Source organism: Carassius gibelio, chromosome B3, assembly GCF_023724105.1.
Source record: "Carassius gibelio isolate Cgi1373 ecotype wild population from Czech Republic chromosome B3, carGib1.2-hapl.c, whole genome shotgun sequence".
Lineage (NCBI taxonomy): Eukaryota > Metazoa > Chordata > Actinopteri > Cypriniformes > Cyprinidae > Carassius > Carassius gibelio.
The window spans coordinates 40,271,375-40,297,158 of record NC_068398.1 but is presented as its reverse complement, the minus strand read 5'-3'; the positions used below and the strand labels follow the sequence as shown (position 1 = coordinate 40,297,158).

At 40.4% G+C, this 25,784-nt stretch overlaps 1 protein-coding gene across 2 annotated transcripts in view; it reads right to left on the bottom strand.

Annotated features, from left to right (window-relative positions):
• The window catches only part of LOC127953353 (zinc finger protein 665), a 376,772-nt gene that overhangs the window by 169,512 nt on the left and 181,476 nt on the right, over positions 1-25,784 (bottom strand). The window lies entirely within an intron of this gene.

The following is a 25,784-nucleotide window of genomic DNA, read 5'->3' as shown; positions in this document are numbered from 1 at the left end:
CACACTAATACAGCAAAAATGGAGACCCAAAACGGAGAAGTTTAGAAACGATGACATAGTAGAGGCTCACTCTCGGCTCTATGATTGGGTGTCATCAGTCATGGCGTATATCTATGCTAGCAGATGTTGTGCGAGTAAATTCTGCATTTTACAATGCTATAACTGCCTACATGCACCGGAGGCAAACTGTTATTCAAGCGATCTGTGACAATTCCCGTGTGCAGCGGCGGTATCTACCGTACATGGAGTGTCAGTTTTGGGGTAAGCCGGGAGGAACCAGTGCATGGTGGGATAATTTTATCAATGAAGTTGTGTTTACACCGGCATGCGCATGCCCAAAGTTAGAGAATGGTCACGTGATCCACGTTTTCAGACGTTTTAATGTAGACGGAGATCAATTCTAATACACAGCTAAAACGCTGGTATGGACGGAGATCGTATTCGTTTTAATTCTCCGTTTTTAAACTAAAACGCAGTAGTGGATGGGGCCTTAAAGTTGAACTTACCTCTATTTGAATACCTGACATCCAAAGCACATATAAGGTTGAGGGCCTACTAACTTCATGATCTGAGAGGCTACCATCAACAGTACTAAGTAAAGTGTTCGGTGATCAGGACAGCTGTACACGGAATACTTCACTGGCCATGTCGTCTGAACCAGCAAAGGCAAACAGATCCTTTACAACACATGAGCAAATATAGAAATGACAAATCAGAACTATACACTGAATATACTAAATGTGCAGAAAGAACTTACAAATTAGCTAACACAAAATACCTGAATTGGTTGAGACTCAACAAATTTCCTTGTTGTCCTGGTGCCATCAGGGTACTGAAACTGTATTGCAAAGCCTTGCTCCGGCTCAACAATTTGACATAGATGTGCCCTCCTTTCAGCAATTTTCTTTAAAAAAATATATATATATTTTTTTTATAAATGTTACACACACACATTATATCATATACAGGAAAACTTGATTAAAACAGAAAAAAGTAAATAAATAAATACCTGTCTTCGCCTTTGTTCAAAGGATTCAAACTGGCGCCGCTGATGATCCTTTAAACATAATGAACAGATAAATAAAATGATTACATTTATTAAGTTTATAACATTATTCAAAGTTAATCACAAAGTCCAAAACAAAATCTTATTTTGAGTAGATAATATGCTTTAATTAAAGCATATAGCAAACTACAAATAAATATGTTTCACCTGATAGATAATGAGAATGCTGGTTACTTACCTTGCTACTTGTTCCTGCATTACCTACATTTTCTACGCTTCCACAAATTGGATCCTATCAAAAAAATTACACTAAATCAGAATACAGATTTGTATTTTTATTTTGTTGTTCTTGCTGACTGACAAAAAGTTTATATTTTACACTTTAGAATGAATATTTTATAAAACAGTCACAGTTTGAAAAGAGGTGGTTTGTCTTAAGCATTTCATATGGGATATATTGTAATAAATAAACTGATCATGTATTTCTGAAGAATCATAATTGAGATAAACTTACAGTAGTACTGCTTTGACAGTTCACCTCATTTCTGCTCTGATGTTGTGTGCCAGCCCGAACTGGATGTGTTCTGTCAAACAGGCAGCATAGTCTTTAAAACAAGTTTTATTTTTAATGAAATATAATTAGTTACAATACTAATAGCTTCCTGATGAGCACAAAACATTTATTTTCCCCCGAAAACCAAATACTTTGCTATCCGCATTAATTCCAGAGCTCTATTCTTTTATTAACAATTACCTTGTTTGTGTACCGGTATATTTTTTTCTCATAAGCAATTTAATGAGAAAAATCTGAAACAAATTTGATATTTAATGAGCTCTAGCCCCATAAGATATGAAAAAGCATCCTGTGAGCAATAAAACTGTATTCTGGGAAGCTTTAATATAGAAGTCAGAGGTTGGATCTGTATGTTGCCGGGTTGTTAGGACTGCCTAGTGACCATTTAATAGTCTAATGTAATTTGGGAAAAAAAAAAAAAAAAGAGGTTCCAGTTCTCCATTTGCATAAAGATCCAGGATCTGGTTCTAGCCACATCACTGATAACAGCGGCTGCAAAGAGCTCAGGTTTTCTGGTCCTGAGAAACGAGTATGTAAGTAAATAAAGAAAGTGAGAAAAACTTACAATAGTACTGCTTTGACAGTTCACCTCATTGCTGCTCTCATGTTGTGTGCCAGCCAAACTGGAGGTGTTCTGTCAAGAATAAAAGGCAGGATAGTCTTTAAAACAACTTTTCTTTTTAATTGAATATTAATAGTAACAATAGTAATGGCATCCCAGTTAAAGCAATGCAGGATCAGCAAAAATAAATAAATACATTTTTGTTTTTATAGCATAAAAATGTATTTGGGAAATAATATTTAGTAGAATAACTTGTTGTTCTTACCTTAAGCCTCACATATACCGCTGACCTGCCAAACTGTGGACATGCTTTTATAACTGCAGGGCAAACTGAGCTCAGCTCAACAGGTATTGAGGTATTCTCCTCCTGTCAACTCTGCAGATTTCAATTCCACCCTCTCCAATTATCGGAAATGCTTCCCTAATTTTCTGAAGAAATGCTCTCTCATTCTTTGAAAATGGCACAACTAGTTTTTTAACCATTGTACCGGTTTAGAGAAAAAATTCATGAATATAAAATATGGATATCACAAATAATGATAATAATGGTCACAAAATAACCACATTTAATGTCTCTTTAGACACAACAGAAAGCACTTACGTTGTGTTGTGATGAGATGCTCCCCGCTATTTTCAATGAAAGAAATCCTAATGATGCTCTGCCTAGCAGCTCTCCTCCTAGTCGTAGCTGGGACTTCATTGGGGATGTTGCTTTGGAAACATTCTCAGTCTGAGCATTTTTTTTTTTTTTTTTCACAAATTGAAGCATTTATTCCATAATGCAAAGACATGGTGGGTTATATTTTTGAAGCCCAACGCATCACTTCTGATAAGTGTTACATCCATGTGTAATTTTTCTTATTTTTCAGCTTAGTTAAGTGACTGCTGTGGACGTTTGTCCATGTTATGAGAAATGATAAACGATAATGAAGGATCCTTACGAAAATTAACCATGGTTTTACTACAAATAAAACCAAAAAACCATGGTTACTATAGTTAAATCATGGTAACCACAAAAGAACCATGTTTTCCTCCTATAATCGTATTCAGGTTGCATCCGCTTGCTGGTATATAATACCTGTCATCAAATATTTTTTATAAAAGAATTGTAGTTTACACCAGAGACAAAGGATCGTGACTCCTGGCACAAATTCTGGCAGCTGATACATACAGATGTATAATAATAATAACAATAATAATAAACAACACATCTATGGGGTTTCTAAAATCAGAAGTTACTTTCAGGTATGTAAGTAACCCTAGTTGCTCTCTTAAGATAACCTGCTCCAGAACAGCTTCTGTTTCAGGGTTAGTTCACTTCAGCGAAGTGTGATCTACTGACAAGGCTTCAGTGGGCGTGAAAGAGAGCACACAACATTATAATTTTACAATATGTAATATAGCTTATTATATACAGGTGCTTCTCAATAAATTAGAATGTGGTGGAACAGTTCATTTATTTCATTAATTCAACTCAAATTGTGAAACTTGTGTATTAATTAAATTCAATGCACACAGACTGAAGTAGTTTAAGTCTTTGGTTCTTTTAATTCTGATGATTTTGGCTCACATTTAATAAAAATCCACCAATTCACTCAAAAAAATTGAATACTTCTTAAGATCAATTAAAGAAAAAACATTTTAGTGAACTGTTGGACCTTTTTGAAAATATATTCATTTATGGTACATGTCCTTAATACTTAGTAGGAGCTCATTTTGCTTTAATTACTGCTTTAATTCAGCGTGGCATGGAGGTTATCAGTTTGTGGCACTGCTGAGGTGGTCTGGAAGCCCAGGTTTCTTTGACAGTGGCTTTCAGCTCATCTGCATTGTTTGGTCTCTTGTTTCCCATTCTCCTCTTGACAATGGCCAGTCAAGCACACCAACACCATGGTCATTTAACCAACTTTTGGTGCTTTTGGCAGTGAGGGTAGGTGCCAAATCTTGCTGGAAAATGAAATCAGCATCTTCAAAAAGCTGGTCAGAAGAAGGAAGGGAGCATGAAGTGCTCCAAAATTTATTGGTAAATGGGTGCATTGACTTTTGTTTTTTTAAATAAACAATGGACCAACACCAGCAGATGACATTGCACCCCAAATCATCACAGACAGTGGAAACTTAACACTGGACTTCAAGCAACTTGCGCTATGAGCTTCTCCACCCTTCCTCCAGACTCTAGGACCTTAGTTTCCAAATGAAATACAAAACTTGTTCTCATCTGAAAAGAGGACTTTTGACCACTGGAAGACAGTCCAGTTCTTCTTCTCCTTTGCCCAGGTAAGACACCTCAGGAGTGGCTTAACAAGGAATATGACACACACATCTCTGTGTGGTGGCTCTTGATGCCTTGACCCCGGCCTAAGTCCATTCCTTGTGTAGTTCACTCAAATTCTTGAATCGATTTTGCTTGACAATCCTCATAAGGCTCCGGTTCTATGAATTTTGTTGTGCATCTTTTTCTTCCATACCTTTTTCTTCCACTCAACTTTCTGTTAACATGCTTGGATACAGCACTCTGTGAACAGAAAGCTTCTTTGGCAATTAATGTTTGTGGCTTACCCTCCTTGTGAAGGGTGTCAATGGTTGTCTTCTGGACAACTGTCAGATCAGCAGTCTTCCCCATGATTTTGAAGCGTATAGAAACAAACTGAAAAACAATTTTGAAGGCTCAGGAAACCTTTGCAGGTGTTTTGAGTTGATTAGCTGATTGGCATGTAACCATATTCTAATTTGTTGAGATAGTGAATTGGTGGGTTTTTGTTAAATGCGACCCAAAATCATCACAATTAAAAGACGCTAATACTTAAACTACTTCAGTCAGTGTGCATTGAATTTATTAAAAAATTTGAGATGAATTATTGAAATAAATTAACTTTTCCATGACATTGTAATTTATTGAGAAACACCTGTATATTTATTTGTGAGATTTCATTGTGGTATGGAAACAGGGTCAGCCCAGGATTGTAAAGCCCTGCAAAGCGTTGTGCTCTCAGCTAAGCACATCTCCAGAACATCTCTACCCTCTCTGCAAGTCATCAACACCAGGAAATGTATGTCTATGGCTTTAAAGAACCTCAAGGACTCCACCAACCCTGGAAACCCATTGTTTAATCTGCTACAGTCAGGCAGACGCTTCCACAATCTGCAAAAATGGAGAGGATCAGGAGGCGTTTCTACCCTCATGCTATCAGACTACTAAAAATGGACATTAAACACACTGCACTTTAGAGACTCTGCTAGTGTAGGGTTATCCAATACCTCCCTGTGCACTGCACTTTTTGGTGATAAGCTAGCTATGCAACTCATCTTCACTGCACATTGTTTTCATCTCTGCACAATTATGTGTGTTGTAGTTTAATATATTGTGTATATTTCATTTGTATTTACATTTCTATTTTTTTTTTTTTTTTCAAAGTCTAAAAAGATCATTCCAGGCCTAAATTTCACTGCTTGTTGTGTCATAACTGGTACATGACAAAAACAATTTTGAATCTTGAATGATGAAGCACTAATATAAGTAATAAATAAGGTAATATATTATTCTAACATTATATTTTTATATAATTTTTATTACATTTTATATAACAGTTATCTGTATAAATTATAAAACACTATGCTAGGGTGATGTTTATTATATATGTGTATATATGTATGTGTGTGTGTGTGTATATATATTTTATATTATTATCTCAAACATGGCTTGGCATTTTCTATAATGTCTAAATTGTACATCAAATTAAATATCAGATATTAATTAATATATAATTGGCATTAAACAAACAATATAATTCATATTCACAAGGATTAAATATTAAGATGGGGAAAAAATATTGCACATAGCTGACGGTAAATTAACTGTGCTTTCTTCTACTGCTTTGCGCTCTCTATCAAATTGCTTGTTAAGTGACAGCCAATCAGAGGGCTACCCTCCCCCACTCATCTGCAGCCACCTAGATTTGCTTTGGCATGAGGTTTGACTTTGTAGCGAAGGGAATCAGGATGTCGTCGAATAGAGATTACATTAAAGATATGGGTGAAAGATTTAATACAATAATTGAAAGAATTCGAAACACCCAGCAGCTTCCTGAACAGACGTCCTCAAATAGTCTTGTTGAAAGGTATTTATTTCAAATAATCTGGAAAATATCTGCAAAGTACAAAATGCAAAGCGTAGTTGTTCAAATTCACTAACCTTTCGTTATGTTCAGGATGAAATCATCCCATAAATTAAACTGCTGTAAGAGTGTATCAGAAATATTTTTCTTTTCAAAAAGTTTTTTATAAATCTATTACTCAACCTCAGTCCTGATCAAAGCTGCCTCATATATATATATATATATATATATATATATATATATATATATATATATATATATATATATATATATATATATATATATATATATATATATTTTTTTTTTTTTTTTTTTTTTTTTTTTTTTTTTTTTTGGTTTACTCGATGAGGGTTTGGTGGGCTTTTTTGATGTGGAATCGGTTGGTTCTTATGTAGCTTTGGAAGGCATCTGAGGACCACCTTCCTAGAAGCTTGGATCTGCTGCTGGGAGAGACCTTTTTGAGCTGCTGAGGTTGCTGCCCCAATGCGGAAAGAGTAGCTTGAGAAGTTTTTTGCTGGGATTCCTGAGTGTTGGAGGACGGATTCGAGATGTTTCTGAAACCAGAAGCGGGTGACTGGTTTGTTGGATTCGTCTATGAATAGGGGATCGAGATGGGATTTAGCTTGGGAAGTTCTCCACTGGAGGCATGCCAGAACGGCTTGGAATGGTTGAATGGGTGATTAGAGTTTGAAAATGTAAATGAAATGGCCTTTCTTGGTTTGATCTGTCTTACTTTGTTTAATCTAATATGATATGGTTTCGTTGTCTATGACTGATAAGTCAGATGGTGGGGTGGGTTTTAGGATCGAATTTGGAGGTGATGGCGAGTTCCGAGCATCTAAGGAAACCGAAAAAGGGTAAAATGAACGTGGCATCTAAATTGCGGGTGATATGGAGAGACAGGTAGCCGGTGCGGAGGGTGTAAATGCATTGGGTGAGGATATCTGATGTTATGGGTTGTCTGGTGTCGGGACGGTTTGGCTGGGATCGTTGAATTCCTTTGATTAAGAGGGAGGTTTGTGAATTATTTATCTCGGGTGAGGGGGCGCCATATATCAGTTTGTGGAAAAATTTAATGCCACTCAGATACCCTTTGATAGAGCCAACTTGCAGGCTCTTGATGCTGTTAAGGTACGATATGAATGAAGTGATTGTGAGGAGAGAAAAGTCTAGGAATGGTAAATTATAGGATATGTGGAATGATTTAAAACATCTCCACGCGGTCACGTAGGTTTGGAGGGTTCTGGGGGAAACTGCTTGGAGGATTGTGTCGAGTGATGTGTCGAGGAGGGGTTTTAGCGGATGTGTTACGGGAATATCAGTTCTGAATATGGAGGAACGGGCGTTGGGAAATTGTCCGCCCCTGGAGCCAGCGTCCTGAATTTCTGAAACAGAAAGCGAGAGAGAGAGTCAGCGATTTGATTTTCTGAGCCCGGAACGGGTTTGGCGACTAAGATGAATTGGTCGCACACTGAGATCCAGGTGAGGCGTCTTTAAAGAGGCATTATAGCCTGTGAATGAGAGCAGCCTTTATTATTGCAATGCACTGTTGCATCATTGTCGCAATGCACCAGAATGCTGCTAGTGGTCCCCACAGAAAGGCTGCTACTACTATGGGGTAGATCTCAAATAATTCAGAGGACAGAGGTATATCCTGTAATTGTGGTGGCCAAGGAGACGCGAACCAGCGACCTTGGTAAAATCCTATGAAACCAACCGAGGGGGCAGCGTCTGTGAACAATCGGATATCGACTGGGGACGAAATGAGGTGGCGGTAGAAAAGAGATAGGCCGTTCCATTGGTTTAGGAATGTTAACCATAACTTGAGTTCGTTGCGACATGCTTGGGTTATAGAAATGCGGTCCTCTAGTGCGGGGACGGAGGACGCTAGCGAGAGGAGGTGCGAAATGAATGGGCGGCCTTGCGGAATAATGCGCAAAGTGAAATTTAGGTGTCCCAGCAGGGATAGTAGTTCACGTTTAGAACAATTTGGGTTGTCGATGAGGGTAGATGAGACTAAGATGATTCGGTCGATTTTCTCTTTGGGCAGGGATGCTTGGAATTTGTCTGAATCCAATCTAATCCCGAGGAACTCGATGGATTTGGCCGGACCCATCGTTTTCTCTTGAGCAATAGGAATTCCGAGTTCGTAAAAGAATTTTTGGGCCGTAAGGAAATGTGCCGCTGGTATGACTTCGGGGGGCGAAATTATTTAAAAATCATCTAGCAGGTGAATGAGGTGGGGAATGGTGTAATTATTCAAAAAGATCCAGCAAACTGCTTCTGATAGAATGTCGAAAATTTTTGGGCTGCTTTTGCATCCGAAGGCAGACCTGCCAACATGTACGCATTTTTCGTACTCTGCACGCATTTTGACCCATAAGTACGCTTGTACGGTTCGCTGCTCTCTAGGTACGCATTTTGTTGCGTCTCGCATTTCGGCGATTTCAGTTTCTATGCAATCTATGACGCTGATTCTGCCGCTGATCCACAGCGAGTACGTGGAGTGAAAAGCTTTCGGCCAATCAGAGTGGTGCATGTTAACCCACCGCCCACCTGCCCCTCCTATCCACAAGCTTAGTTGGCAGTTAGAAAAGTGGTGGAACTGCTTGAAATCTAAAAGTTTTAGACAGGTCAGGTGCTGATTAACGCAAGATAAAGGTAACAGTTAGGCTATGTTTAGCCTAATTGAATTTATGGACATTAAAAATGACCTTGACATGACATCATAACAAGCAGTCCAGCTGTGACGAGCTCAGTTCAGTTCACGCGTTCATGTAGGCTAACATGTAAGGGTGGCCCTGCCAATAACGCACCTAAAAGCTGTCACAAAGAACCGGCAAAAGTAATGATTATGAATATTTTATATTTTATGAATATAATTATTAATAAACATGTGTTTTCTGTATCAATGCTGTCTCGCGATCTTCGCAGTAGTGAACGCGCCAGAGAAATGCACATTTCATACGGATTAATGTTACATAAGCAGAGAACAGTCTGTTTTCTTTCGTTTTGAAGTGTTCTGTTCAACCCTCTTGAGTCAGTTAAAGCGTATACGCGTTATGAGTCATTTTCTCCTGGTAACCCCGAAAAGAACTTAAATTATGCTTTCAGTTTTTGATCGTACAGATAAGAGCAAAATCGAATCTGTATAGCGGCTACTTTTAGTTGTATGCAGACATAATAACAACAAAACTTTGTGCACATAAAATGAAGATAACAAAGAAGGTGTGCTGTTTGCAGCCTTTGTCTGCTGTGATATTCATTTACAAACACGTCATTAAAATGAACTGTAACTCAGTAAATACTCAATGAAGAGACATGAGAGAGATATCTATAGAAAGATTGACATGTCTACTTTTGAACTAAACAAGTGCCGCCGAAAACAAATATTCTGTGATAAAGTAATCCATATCAAAACAACGCGATGTCCGTTTTTCACGTCTCCCTTCATTATCTTCTAATTCGACCACGCCCCCGCGCTGAACGCTCTATTCAGATTCTAAAGTTAAATAAAGTTTTTATTTTTATTTTACTGTTTGCTTCGCGATGAGAGGAATAAGATATAAGTCACCCCAAAATGTGATATGGTTGAGTATTTGAGATTTGGATTTCCTCAGAAAAAAAGAATGAAGCACTTTATTCAGCAGAGATCATAAACACGAGTAAGTCTCTTATTATTTATTTATATACTTGTACTAGTTTTCATATAACGTATAAACATTTTACTAGTTAGACTTTTTCCAAACTATAATTCCTGACTAAATGTATAATTAAGTGAAATATATTATGAAGTTTCAATAACAATATGCAATATTATACCATTAAAAAGCTTGATGTAAATAACATAAATGTAACAAATAAATGTAACTGTAAAAAAAAGTAACAAACAATGCTGTTCTTTCAATTTATTTCCCAGAAAAAACGAGAAAAAAAATATTCTCAGCTCTTTTCAACATTAATAATAATCTATTAATGGGAGCACAGAGATGTTTAGTTCTCTGGTGACAAAAAAGTCATGATTGCCTCCAAAGGCAGCATTTGTTACAAAGAGACTTTCACTGATGCACTACTTAAAAAAGCCAAATCTGCAACCTTTAACAAGTTAAACAATGCAAGTTTAAACACTTTGCATGGAAAATTATTTTAAAAAAAAGTTGTTTGTTTTAAGCAAACTGATTTTGATATTGATAACTGCTGGTTTTGCACATTTATTTAATGTTTTGATTTATTTATTTAGAAAGAATGTCCTCAGTTAAATTTTATTTCTGACAAGATTTTCAGGTGGAAGAAGTTTCCATGGGCTATGCCTCCAGTACAAAATGTCCGGAGTGATTGCAGAAATTGTATAACATTTATGTTCTACTTGTATATGTTATGGAGTAACTAATAAGTCTTAATTGGTGAAAGGATATTATGTGTATAATATGTATTATAGTGTTAGTTATCTCATAGGTGTGTGTGCAACGGTGGAGCATACATTGGCGGTGGGTGGTAAGGTTCGCGCGCGTGGGGGTGGGGGTGTGTACAGGGTTCCCGCGGGGTCCAAAAAAGCCTTAAAAGCATTGAATTTATTAATTTGGAAATAATACCTTAAAAAGTCTTTAATTTTGATGTCTGGGTCTTAACAATTGTGCTGTATGTAACTTATATGTATTGTAATTTTCCTCAAAAGTTTCATTTGTCAACCACGATTATTTTGATTAAATGACGTAGTATAAATAAAGAGTGGCGGAACCAGTAATTGAGAACGCAACGCAGCCCCGGGTCACAGTCGAGCGGCAACCTCACGCTCTCCCCCCAGATAGCAATTACATTTGGCCCGGATCCGTTTTAAGCCCCTTGCCTCCGTTTCTATCTTAGAGACGTTTTCTGATTGTGAACCAGATCCGTGCCAGATAGAGGTTTCAGCTTAAACATTCTAACTCTCATCAGTTCAGTATTTATATCATTTTACAGATCTGGCCCAGATCACTTTTCCCATAGGTAACCGAAAGACATTAGCTGTGTCTGAAGCCCCTTTCACACTGCACGTCGGACCCGCAATATTCCCGTAACATTGCCTGGTCGCCTTCTGTGTGAAAGCAACCACGTCCCGGAATTGATTACCGAATTGAACCCGGGTCGGGGACCTAGTAACATTGCGGTAATCGATCCGGAACGAGCGCTGTGTGAACAAAAGCCAGATCTAATTCCGTATCGAAGTGATGACGCGCGTTATCGCGCGACTCTTTTACCGGCTGTTTTGAAGGAAGATCAACATTCGCGACGAAAACATAAGTGCAAACTGTAATGAAGCAGAGATCAGTTAGTTCCTCACTTTCCGCGCTGACGCCGAGATCGTTTGCTTGCTTCAGTTAAAGTATAACGTGCCAAGCGTTGTCGACTCGTACATTACACGTCACGCGCTGATGTCACGTGTCGTTACGGGATCTTCAAGGGTTGTGTGTGAAAGCACGCACATGTACCGGGTCATCACTGGCAGTGTGAAAGTGCCAAATCTAGCGACCAGGGAACAATTACAGGAACACTTTACCCCTGTATTTGCCGGAATGGCAGTGTGAAAGGGGCTTGAGACTGATTTGGTCCAGATCTGCAATATGAATCTGAGCCGATACTGTTTTCACATAGGCTACACTGGTGTGGCCCGAATCTGTGAAACATATCTGAGCCGACTGCATTTAAAAAAGGGCTAAAAACTGCTCTGGCCCATATCTGCAAAACGGATTTGAGCCAACACTGTTTTGACCATAGACTGTCAGAGACTACCTGATGTGGACCACATCCGAAATACTTATCTCAAACTGTGTGAAGAACTCCGTGGAATAAACATTTTCAAGCTGTCTGCATTTTTTTTTTTTTTTTTTTTTTTTTCTATCTAGAGCATGAGATAAATGCATTTTCATTAAGCTGAGCAATATTATCAGTGTTTAAAAACTATACAGCAACATTTTGTGACGCTATAAGCTCCGTTACAGCACTGGTCCGTTTGAGCTCCGTTTTAGGTCTGTTTTGCGACAGCGCCAAAAGTGCCAAGTGAACATTGGGTCTCGCTTGACTGTCGTCTTGCAGATACGGTCCACATCCGTACTACGGACTTCATTCAGAAGCGCCAAAAAAGAATAAAAAATATCATCAAACCAAGCTGTCAACGGAGATTTATCTGACCAGCTAGGCTACCACAAGTAAGTTTTTATGTGTCTTTGTGTTTATTATGTACATCTATTTTTATGCGTTTATTCTAATTTACTGTCTGTTACTTAAACGTGCAAGTGAAATGCTGTTTGCTTGGTAGATAGCAGTTACAGGCTGTTATTTGCGCACCAGTCTGTGTTATGTTAAAGCCGCATCTGCTATAGCACTGAGTGTAGCACAGAATAGACCAATTATAGGATAACCGAATCAACTTTTTAATATCATAGCATATATTTGCGCTAATGTGCTGAATTTTAAAAGTTAGTCTTAGCGATGTCCAGACGAGTAAAAAACTTTTTGCGCATTTTAATATGCTTGCCTAGTGCGCACCTAGCCTAAGTGTCGGTTACGTTCAATAAAAAAAAAACACACATGGCTTGTTTCTCAAGTCCAAATTTCATTTTTGAATTTGTTTGAAATGGATTGAATCATTATTTAAAATAATCTTGGAGATTTCTGAATTGCCTAAATCATAAATGCAGCCGGTTGAAGCCTGCAGCGATGTTTTTCTTTTGTTATGGCAGTAGCCTACTCTGTATATATTTTTTTGGAGAATGTTGCACTCCTGTTGCTGTTATTCTGCACGAAACTTCATGCCAATAAATAAGAAATATTGCTGACTTTATTAAATATTGCTGTTCGTCCGTTATTCGAGGTTGAAAAAGGAAACGTCTTTTTTTTTAGACACGGAAAATCGATTTAATAAACACCTTTGTCTTAAAAATCGAAAATGATTTTTTCACAAAAGTGACAGCCCTAGTAGTAGGGAGATGAGTGAAGTAGCCTACTTTTACTCGCTAAGAAGTACGAGAATAAACGACATACAAAAGAGGATGACAATCGATCCTTTCCGCACAGATTTCTTTTGATTCAATTCTTCCAGTTTTGACGTCTTCGTAAAACAGCATACACCAACAATAATGCCTTCTGTTTATTCTTCTTATTCTTTTTATTACTAGGCCTAATTGGGGCTACGTCTTAACCTCAATGGTTAGATATAGTTCATTTGTCTTATTCAGTTTTACATGACCAGTTTTTTTTATTATTAGGCTATTATTTTATTACAGTTCCATCAACTAATGCACAAATTGTTATAGAATTAGGCCGAGAAGGATGGGCATATCTTCATTTTGAGCAAATGCAATATACGTCTGCCTGTTTTGTCGTCATGTAGGACCAGCACTGATCCAAATGTCTCATTCATCCTAATCAGTAATGCTGTTTTCCAGGTGCTGAAGCTGAAATATGGAGGCATGCTAGGTGGTTTGCCCTTTCGGGCGGACAGGAGAGGAGGGCGCAAGGAGAGACTGGTGCGTCAGCAGCAGGAGCAGCAACAGAAACAGCTTCCACAGCACCTATAGTGAATTTGTTTAAGTGCATGTTTTTTTTTTCTTCCACGTTGTGTTAATAGCCTGCGTGGTTTTTTTTTATCCATTAATTATGTGTATGTTGTTGACTATGTTTTGTGTTAATTGTTGACTTTGTTCATGACTTTGTTGTTCGTTTTTTATAATTAAATATATGAATTCGTGGTCATTAATTCTGTGTTTGTTAATTTTTTTCACGTTGTTTTAGTATGACAAAAATGCCGAAAATAAGGCAAAAGGTCAATCCAGTGGTGATTTAAGCGGATTCGTAACACATCCGGCACAGCTCCGGTAGGCGGAATCGTATCTGTACGTATCTGTAACGGGATGATCAGGCGGTGCTGGATCGGCGCTGGCACATATCCGCAACAACCCCTAAAAACAGACCAGAAACGGCTTCGGCCCGATGTACGTTTGGACTCAGTAACGAGTCCGTGAGGCGGATGCGTGCCAGACCCGGCTCTATCGTTTTGCGGTTGCGGCCCTGTTCCGTTAACGGAACTGTTAACAGAGTCGACGCAACGACTTGACTGACTTCGAACGCACAGCAACAGCTGCGCTCACTCAAGGTGATTTTTATTGAAACATTACAGGTGCACACCCACATTAACAATCAATCACAGTTGTTCCATCATTCAATCAAATAAACAAAACAAAACTACAATTTGAGAGCACATAGTTAACACCCCCACTTGCTCTCACATTGTTAATATATGTAACATCATTTTCCAAAAATAAATGCAGCAAACTTCATCAACTTACACTTGGTTGCAGGCTTTGTCAATATATCTGCTACCATCTCATTAGTTGGACAATATTCTAACCTAATTACACCATTATTTACAGTAGACCTAATAAAATGATACTTGATGTCTACATGTGTGCATCTTTGCCTGCTTACAGGATTTTTTGCTAAAGCTATTGTACCTTGGTTATCTTCATATACCTTAGGTGGGGAGTACTGACATTTGTCAAGATTGTTTAACAGCTGTTTAAGATAGAGACACTCTTGTATGGTTGCGGCTAGTGATATATATTCTGCCTCACAAGTGGACAGTGCGACAGTGAGCTGTTTCTTGGTCCTCCATGAAATCAAAGCACCACATTTGGTTAGACTTACACAATAGCCTGTTGTACTACGTCTATCACTACTAGTCGCCCAATCTGCATCACAGTATGCTCTTATTCCCAGTGTCTCATTACATTTTCTGTAACACAGCTCTTTGTCAATTGTACCTTTAAGATACCTCAGTACGTGTTTAACTGTGGCCCATTGCTCAACAGTTGGCTCTGTGAAATACTGTGCCAGTTTGCATACCACAAAACTTAAATCAGGTCTAGTACAAATGGTCAGATAAAGAAGGCTTCCAACTGCCTCTCTATATTTTCTCACATCAGTCATCTTTTCAGCACCATTAGTATAGTCTAATTTTTGTTCACAAGGTGTCGATCTAGGTTTTGCAATCCTGCATGTTAAAAACCTTTTCAATATTTTTCCCACATATTTTGTTTGTGACATTCTCACACAGTTATCACTTTGATTAAAATCAATACCCAAAAAATGCCTTAATTTGCCCATGTCCTTCATTTTGAATCTTTTCATTTTCCGTTTCCCATGTGTAAACACAGTGATCAGCTTGATTCTGCTCAAAGTGGTTTTTGGTTAGGTACTCATGCAGCAATTTGTTCCAATTTCTGCCAGATTGTTTTAATCCATACAGTGATCTTTCCAATTTACAAAACAATTTTTCATTTGTGTCAGATTTCACCTCATAGCCCTCTGGCTGTTCCATGTAAATTTCATGGTCTATTGGTGCATTCAAATAGGCAGTTTTAACATCCATTTGGTGCAAAATCAGGTTTTCTTGTGCTGCTTTTTGCATTATCACTCTGATACTCGTCAAATTAGCTGTAGGGGAAAATGTCTCCTCATAATCTACACCTCTCTTCTGACTGTATCCTTTTGCCACATAACGTGCTTTGCACTTTTCAGATCCATCTATGTTGTTCTTGATTGCATAAACCCATCTACCCCCCACTACCGTCTTACCCTCTGGCAAGCTATTTAGGGTAAATGTGTTATTCTCTATAAGTGACTGCATCTCCTCATCCATCGCAGCAACCCACTCTTTTGATCTATCTGAGGTTACAGCTTCTGTGAAAGTTACAGGTATGTTACATGTCACTCTATAACAGTAATCTATGTTAATCTGTACCTGATCAGTTTCCTCATCAGATGCCTGTTGAGAAACATAGTCATGGAGATAGGCTGGCCTCCTCCTCTCTCTAGAAGGATACCTTGTGGGCTCAGGCATATCTTCAACTGTCTCGGTCTGAGGACTGCTACTCAGTTCCTCCTCTTTGACTGGAATCTGGTCACTTACTGCATTTTCATTCACATTCTGCCTAATCCTATTGGCCCTCTGCTCCAGATCATCATCACCATCATCATACTCTACAATGCTGGTCTGAGTCTGCTGTTCAACACAGGTCTTAGAAATAAACCTGACTAGCCTGTGCTTTTGTACTTTCCTGCTGTCAGGGAAATAGATAATGTATGCTGGACTGCTTTTATCATAACCAATAAAAACACCTTTTTCACATCTTGGATCTAGCTTTCTTTTATCTTGTTTATAAACAAAACACTCAGAACCAAACTTTTGCATCCTGGATAAATTTGGCCTTCTCCCTGTTAACATCTGAACTGGTGTTTGGTTGGTGCGTTTGTTAAAACATCTGTTTCTAGTTATGGCTGCTGTCTGCACTGCGTAAGGCCATAAACCTTTAGGTAATCCACTCTCTATCAACATGCATCGTGCCATGTCAAAAAGTGTGCGCCAATTTCGCTCTGCTGTACCATTTTGATGGGGAGAATAAGGTGCAGAAGTCTCATGTCTAATACCATTCTTAATCAACAGTGTTTTGTAATGCTTTGCAGTAAACTCAGTGCCATTATCAGATCTAAGGCGTTGAATTTTACCATATGGGGCCATATCTGCTAGAAACCTCTCTGTGGCTTGTAGTGTGTCACTTTTATTCTTAAGGGCATATATAAACACTGCACTGGAAAAATCATCAGTGAATGACAGGACATATTTATACCCCTCTCTGGAATCTGGCTGAATTGGACCTGCCAGATCTGTGTGCACTAACTCTAGAGGTCTTTTAGCCCTCACATCAGGCTTTCGGTTTCTACTTTGTGTAAACTTGCCTTGGGTGCACACTTCACAAAATGGGGGTTTATTTATTGGACCCTTAATTTTCATACCATCAACAATACCTTCTAACCTCTGAACATCATCAAAATTACAGTGTCCCAATATCTCATGTGTTACGATCCACTTTCCCAGTCTAGGGTTGGGAGTGGGAGTAACAGAGTAACTAAAATTTATAAAGGAACGAATTAAAGAAAAACGTGGAGGAATCACATCAGTCCTCTGCTCCAGAAAATAAAACCACCACTTAGTAAGAAAATAAGTAATTTATTTATTAAGGGAAGCAACAAATGTCTTCAGGAGAGGGCCTGGCCAAAACAACAAACAAAACAGCAGCTGACTAGCAGGAGGAGTACTAAATAATCTATCCAAGTAAAAGAAAAGAAAATCAACAACAAAAGCTTTCCTCAACTCCCTCACTAACCAAAAACAGGGATAAACAGGGAGTACAAAATAAAATGGCACCCTCTCCCTACGGCTTCCAATACTAATGATAAATCAAATAAAGTGAGTTACAATACCTCTTAATACCTTAACAGAAATAACAATAGAAAATAAATGTGCTACACTTTGTGGCTTCAACACACCACTTGTGCACAGGAATACAACTCAGTTCAAAACACGTAACAACTACTTGAACCTTACACCCTCAAGGGAGGAACACAATGCAGGTCTGGAGCAGGGGAGAAGTGAGCCTCTCCCAAGCAGTGTTCCCTCTGCCCTTTTGTAGCAGCACCGTCTGCCCCACACTCTCGGATGACTACCACCTGTGGGCAATTTGACCTGCCTATCAATTAGAGAGCGGTAGAGAGTGAGAGAACACATATGATACATAAACACACCCCAAAGGGTGGGGAAAACCTACCTCAACAAAAAATAAAAACAACGACATACATCCTAGGGATGTAACACCCCCACCACCAAGAATACAAACCACAGTTTGTAGTAATCAGATTCACAATACCATATAGAGGATGCAAATGTCAGAACAATTTCATGCTCTGGAGAGAGCATCTGCCATAACATTTTCAGCACCCTTCTTATGACGGATGTCCAGATTATATCCTTGGACAGCGAGAGACCACCGTAGTAATCGCTGGTTGGAACCTGACATACGGGATAGGAACACCAAAGGGTTATGGTCAGTGTACACAACGATAGCATTGGAGTTACTCCCTACATATACATCAAAATGCTGGAGAGCAAGTAATAAGGCCAAAGCCTCCTTTTCGATTACACTATAGTTCTGTTGTACTCTCGAGAACTTCTTAGAAAAGTAGGAAACGGGATGTTCAATATGGTACTCATCCTCCTGTAGTAGGACCGCACCAGCTCCTGTAGCACTTGCATCCACTTGTAAACTAAAAGGCAATTTGAAGTTTGGGGCAGACAGGACAGGGGCATGACAGAGCAGATCCTTAGCAGCCTCAAATGCAAGTTGACAATCACCGGTCCATACGAACTTCTTGTTTGTACTAAGAAGGTCTGTGAGTGGAGAGACAACGGCAGAGAAATTGGGACAAAAACTCCGATAATATCCAGTCATTCCAAGGAAGCGTCTTAATTCACGTTTGTTGCAAGGCACCGGAAACTGGAGTATGGCTGAAATTTTTGCCTCAACTGGTTTAATCATTCCCTGGCCTACTTGCTTGCCCAAATACGTAACAACCCCTTTTGCAAACTCGCACTTAGCGAGGTTTAGTGTCAATGAAGCTGTGGCCAGGCGTTCGAAAACCTTTTCAATGGTTTTTAAGTGGTCGCTCCAGCTATCTGAATAAACGACTATATCATCCAGATACACTTCACTGTTTGGTACATCGAACAGTATTCGACTCATCATGCGCTGAAAGGTAGCAGGCGCATTTCGCATCCCAAAAGCTAGGACTCTGTATTGCAGAAAACTATCAGGGGTGACGAAAGCAGAAACTTCAGAGGCACGTTGAGTGAGGGGCACCTGCCAATAGCCTTTTAACAAATCTAATTTGGTGACATATTTTGCCAAGCCAATTCTATCAACACAGTCTTCCATTCTGGGTAGGGGAAAAGAGTCAGGTTTTGTTACGCTGTTGACCTTCCGATAATCAGTGCAAAACCGAAAGCTATTATCAGGCTTTGGAACAAGCAAGCAAGGGGAACTCCAAGGACTCTGGCTGGGGGTAGCAATTCCATGATGCAGCATATACTCAACTTCGGTCTGCATAACCGCACGTTTCTGTGGATTAACCCTATACGGATGTTGTTTTATAGGGGCTACATCACCAACATCAATGTCGTGCACACACACAGTTGTTCTACCGGGCACATCACTAAACAGGGTGGGAAAAGTATTCAGTAACTGGATTAAATCTTTAGCCTGTTCAACGGAAAGATGACAAAGGAAAGGGGAAAGGTTTTTCAGAACAGCAGAATTCTTCAGAGGAATAGAGGGGATTGGGACATCAAAGCACATCAAGCCATCCTCCTCCAAGGAGTAATTTGCCACTACACCCACAGTGGCAATAGCGGCAGGTAGCGGTGGACACTCAGTCTGCTCTGCATTCACTTCATAGGGAGTTCTGTCTACATAGGTCTTAAGTCTGTTTACATGACACACACGACTCTTACATTTTCTATCAGGAGTAGCTACAATGAAGTTGTTGTCATTTAACTTCCTTTCAACCCGGTATGGACCAGAGAATTTTGCTTGTGAGATGGAACCAGGGGTTGGAAGTAGAACCAACACAGAATCACCAGGGCGAAAGTCTCTTTTTACAGCCCTTTTGTCGAAACGCACCTTCATCCTAGTCTGAGCAGAGGAAAGATGAAGTTTGGCAAGACTTTGGGCTTTGTGCAACCTCTCACGGATAGAAGTGACATAATCATCGACAGGAACGGGTTTAGAACTTTGTTCCAACAATTGCTCGCTTAACAACTTCAGAGGGCCTCGAACTGTATGGCCAAACACAAGTTCAGATGGGCTAAAGCCAAGAGATTCTTGCACGGACTCTCTAATTGCAAACATTAGGAAAGGAAGACCCTCTACCCAATCTCTCCCAGTTTCCACACAATAACGACGCAGCAGTGTTTTCAAGGTTTGATGAAATCTTTCGAGAGCCCCTTGGGACTCGGGATGATATGCTGTAGACATTTGGTGACTTATGCCAAGTGTCTCGAGAGCCTGTTTAAAAATTCTCGAAGTAAAATTTGACCCTTGGTCACTCTGAATCACTTTTGGCAATCCAAAAGTGGTACAAAATTTGAGCAATTCTTTTACAACAACTTTAGCTTTCAATGTACGTATCGGAACGGCCTCAGGGAAACGGGTTGCAGCACACATAATGGTCAATATATACTGCTGTCCTGATTTGGCTTTGGGCAACGGTCCAACACAGTCAACAATTAAGCGTTCGAATGGCTCACCCACGGCTGGAATAGGGCACAGGGGTGCTGGTGGAATCTTCTGATTGGGTTTACCTGCCATCTGGCACACATGACAAGACTTACAGAATCTGGACACGGCTGACTTAAGAGCAGGCCAGAAAAAGTACCTGGTAATTCGCTGGTAGGTTTTTGTTATACCCACATGACCAGACAATGTATTTTCATGGGCAAGTTTCAAAACTTGTTGCCGATAACCAGCAGGTAAAACAATCTGCCGCACTTCCTGCCAACCTAAAACCTCTTGCTGGGGCTTCCACCTACGCATCAACAATCCACCTTCCCAGAAGTAACCCACCCCTGAATCAGATGTATGGGTAGCGCTGCTAGCAATTGATATACACTTGGCTAGGGAAGGGTCTGCTTTCTGTGCTGCAGCTAAGTGTTCTCTATCTACCTTCAGTGGGGTTTCAGGGTTTAATTTCTCACGAGCTACAGCAAGGTCAGGGACTATAGACAGGACACACTCCACTGAGTTAGGACCGTTAACCAAAAAGGAATCTGAGAGATCCACCATCTCCTCAAATTTCTTTGACTGGGCACGGGTAACGGCACAAGCGGGAAATGCAGAGGGGAAATTCGCTGCTAAATCAGGGTTGTTTGTGGTACTAGGTTTATAGGATACAACTGGCCTAGGAAAGACAGTGCCACCCGCAAGGTCATTTCCTAGTATCAGATCAACCCCCTCAACAGGTAATTGTGGGCGCACAGCTAAGCTGACCGGCCCACTCACAAGGTCAGACTTCAGATACACAGTGTGAAGTGGTACATTCACACAGTGCATATTAATACCACGAATTAAGATGTCATTACCGGTAAACGAGTCAGCGGAAAAAGGCAAGACGGTTGCAGATATGAAGGACTGGGCTGCACCAGTGTCACGCAAGATTGTTACCGATTTACAACTAGAATCGGGAGATAGAGAAACTGTGCCTTTAAACAAGAAAGGCTGATAACTCTCTTCACCAAGAGAGCTCGCATTACCTAGAGTTTGTACTAGTGCTACATTTTTGAGTTTGGAGGACATCCTTTTCTGTTTCCAAGCCTTACAGTCTGAAATTAAATGGTTTGGATCAAGGCAGAAAAAACAGACACGCCTTTCTTCACCACTCGCAAACTTACGACCAAATTTAGACTGCATCTCAGTTTTAGACGGGTGCACAACAGGCGAGTGCACAACCGGTGGGGCAACCAAGTTTTCTGCATGCATCAACGAAAGTTTGGCAGATGTGTGGGCTGAGAAGACATTTCTGTGTGTCAGCACAAACTCATCTGCCAACACTGCAGCTCTAGCTAGCATCGACACTTTTTGTTCATTTAAGTGAACAACAATCTTTGTAGGAATACAATTTTTGAAGTCCTCTAACAAGATTAGTTCCTGCAAGTCCTCCAAGGAAGTAACCTTGCTAGCCAGACACCATTTTTCAAAAATAACCCTTTTCTCTCTCACAAATTCAACATATGTTTGGTTGACTGTTTTCGAATGAGTGCGGAATTTCTGTCTATAGGCCTCAGGGACAAGTTCATATGCTCGCAAAACTGCAGACTTAACGATGTCATAGTCAAGAGAGCTTTCGATAGGAAGGGCAGAGCAAACTTCCTGTGCTTTCCCCGTTAGGCTACACTGGAGTAACAGAGCCCACATATCTTTTGGCCATCTCAACTTACCAGCAACACGTTCAAATGCAACAAAGTAGGAATCAACCTCCGTCTCCCTAAACGGAGGCACAAGTCTTATGTACCTACCAACATCAAAAGTATCACTGGAGGGTGAATGGGAAAAGTCCTGCGTATCTGTACTGCCAGAAGATTTTAAAGGTGATGAGACGGATGGAAGCCTAGTACGCGGGGATGGAACTGGCTTTTGAGCTAATCGCTTTGCTTCAAGATCCAGTTTACGTAATTGGATGTCTCGGTCAGCCTGAGTCTCTACTACACGAAGCCTAATCATTTCTGCCTCACATTCTTGTTTTTTAATCAAAAGCTCCATTTCCTTTAACTTTAAGGCAATCCTAGGATCATGAGACCCCACAGAGCTGAGATTCACATTTTCAGCTGCGGTTTCCACTACCTCCTCAGACTGAACTGCAACACCACCCTCAGAATCCTCTGGCAAAATACCAGCATCTACCAATTTCCCAAACAGGTCATCCTTCAGCACTTGTTTTGTAACATCTTTTCGAATATCAACATGGAAGAACTCCGCCACCAAAATAAGATCTTTCTTAGTACAACGATTAAAGGCCTCTGTTGTAGGACAAAGAGTAAACTCAGTAAAGTCAAACTCCATTATGCCTATGACTGCAACACTTTCCTCTCCACCTACAGTCGAAAACAGTCAAACAATTTGAGAGAAAGAGCACTTACCAATAGACAATAAAAAGACGAGCGGACGAGCCCCCACTTGTTACGATCCACTTTCCCAGTCTAGGGTTGGGAGTGGGAGTAACAGAGTAACTAAAATTTATAAAGGAACGAATTAAAGAAAAACGTGGAGGAATCACATCAGTCCTCTGCTCCAGAAAATAAAACCACCACTTAGTAAGAAAATAAGTAATTTATTTATTAAGGGAAGCAACAAATGTCTTCAGGAGAGGGCCTGGCCAAAACAACAAACAAAACAGCAGCTGACTAGCAGGAGGAGTACTAAATAATCTATCCAAGTAAAAGAAAAGAAAATCAACAACAAAAGCTTTCCTCAACTCCCTCACTAACCAAAAACAGGGATAAACAGGGAGTACAAAATAAAATGGCACCCTCTCCCTACGGCTTCCAATACTAATGATAAATCAAATAAAGTGAGTTACAATACCTCTTAATACCTTAACAGAAATAACAATAGAAAATAAATGTGCTACACTTTGTGGCTTCAACACACCACTTGTGCACAGGAATACAACTCAGTTCAAAACACGTAACAACTACTTGAACCTTACACCCTCAAGGGAGGAACACAATGCAGGTCTGGAGCAGGGGAGAAGTGAGCCTCTCCCAAGCAGTGTTCCCTCTGCCCTTTTGTAGCAGCACCGTCTGCCCCACACTCTCGGATGACTACCACCTGTGGGCAATTTGACCTGCCTATCAATTAGAGAGCGGTAGAGAGTGAGAGAACACATATGATACATAAACACACCCCAAAGGGTGGGGAAAACCTACCTCAACAAAAAATAAAAACAACGACATACATCCTAGGGATGTAACACATGCCATGTCTTTAAATCATAGCATCCCTTAACATGGTCATCACATTCATTTGGTACTGTATGCAAATAATATAGTCTATCATGTACATGAATAGGAAATTTTGTACCGTCTTTGTGCATCAGAATGTTCTTGCCTTTCTTGAAAGTCACAGTCGCTCCGCTGTTAGCTGCTGCTTGCACCGAGAATATATCCTGCGGGTAAGAAGGAATATACAGCGCCCGTCTCAGCGTAGTTTTGAGGTGGCGTCCTCGGCTGTCCATCAAGTAGACTTCTGCATCACCTCGGCGCTCTGCCACTCCTTTACACCTCGTGCCGTCAGCCAACTCCATGCAATGTGTCCCGGACTGGAACTCATCATCAAAACTTTTGAACTTTGCAATATCAGTGACGATATGCGAGGTTGCCCCGCAGTCGACCATCAGGCCCCTCGTGTAGATACCCTGGCTGCTTGGCTGGGATCCTGCCGCCCCATCCGTCACCAGGAATACGTATTCGTCTATCACTTCCTCAGCGGCTCTCCATGTTGCGTCCTGACGCCGTCTCCTCCTGCAGGTTGAGTCGCGGTGTGTACTGCTTTTGCAGTGGCTACACCACAGTTTGCGCTGGCAAGCGCGGGATATGTGTCCTTTCAGACCACACCTGTAGCACACGACGTCCGCTGCAGCCTGTTGAGCTCCACTCTCAGTTGAACCTGCGTTGGCGGGTCTCGCTGTCCTTTGTCGCATCCGCACTGACATTACATTGTCCTCAGCGGCTGGGGCACGCATCTTTTCGATGTCCTCGTAGCTTCGAAGCTTCGTTTTGAATTCGGCAAATGATATCGTCTCGTCTGCTTGCGTTATATGGATGGCAAACGGTTTAAAAGTCTCAGGAAGCCCCTTCAAAACCATAGCTATCAGCAACCCGTCACTCAAAGTCTCTCCAGCATTTCGTAATGCCGTGATAGCGTTTTCCGCTCGAATAACGTATTCAGTCACACTTTCGCTGCTTGATTTTCGAAGCGAGGTCAGTTCAGTATACAGGCTTATTACTCGTGGTTTTCCTTTACCTGCATAATAGTATCTCAAAATCTTTAGCGCTGCACATCCATCATCGGCTGCGTCTCGCATCACCAGCGATAAACTTTTATCATCCAAGAATTGTATCAATTCTGCATATGCATCAGAATTTGCGGCAGCTTCCTCCGGTGTCTCAACACCCTCGGGCTTCATAGTGATAATCCATTTCAGCCCTTGCAGTCGGAGGTGGCCCAAAAACTTTATCTCCCAGAGTTCATAATTTCTCTCATCCCCGTCAAACAAAAGCCGCGACCAGCGACCGCTATGTTCTGACGATCTTCTCGCGTTACTCATGGTGCTACTTCAGCACGCTATAAAACAAACAAACGCGGTGTATCTCGACTTACTCTGGGCCCATAACCTGTTAACAGAGTCGACGCAACGACTTGACTGACTTCGAACGCACAGCAACAGCTGCGCTCACTCAAGGTGATTTTTATTGAAACATTACAGGTGCACACCCACATTAACAATCAATCACAGTTGTTCCATCATTCAATCAAATAAACAAAACAAAACTACAATTTGAGAGCACATAGTTAACACAGTGGCTATCTGGGTCGTGAAGCCAATAAGGAAGACAATTAATCGACTGGCTGCTTGAGGCTGGCTGCAGAAGAGAGTCAGTCCCATAGACTCCCCATGTTAAAATGTCCAACTTTACAGCAGAAAAAAACGTTTACAGCCTGGTTAAAAGAATACGTCGACGCAAAATATGCGCATCGATTCATCAACCTGTTTTATTTCTCTAAGAAACGTTTGCAAGACGTTTACCTTATGTGCGCTGAATATACGCGATGGCCGGATCAACATTCTACGTTATATAACCAATCCAGGGTTTTTTCTGCATTGATCTTTTTTTTTGGCGGCTGTCAAAGCCTTATTTGATCAGTGAGTGATGTAGAATAGAATGACTGCTTGCCTGACGGGGCGCGTACGAGAGGGAGCCCCGGCTGCGCGCGCACTCACAGTCTTCAAACGAGCGCTTCTTGCTCTCTCTCTCCCTCGTGCATATAAATCAAAATAATTAAACACGATAGAAAAAGGGCGAAACACCAAACCCAGATAGCA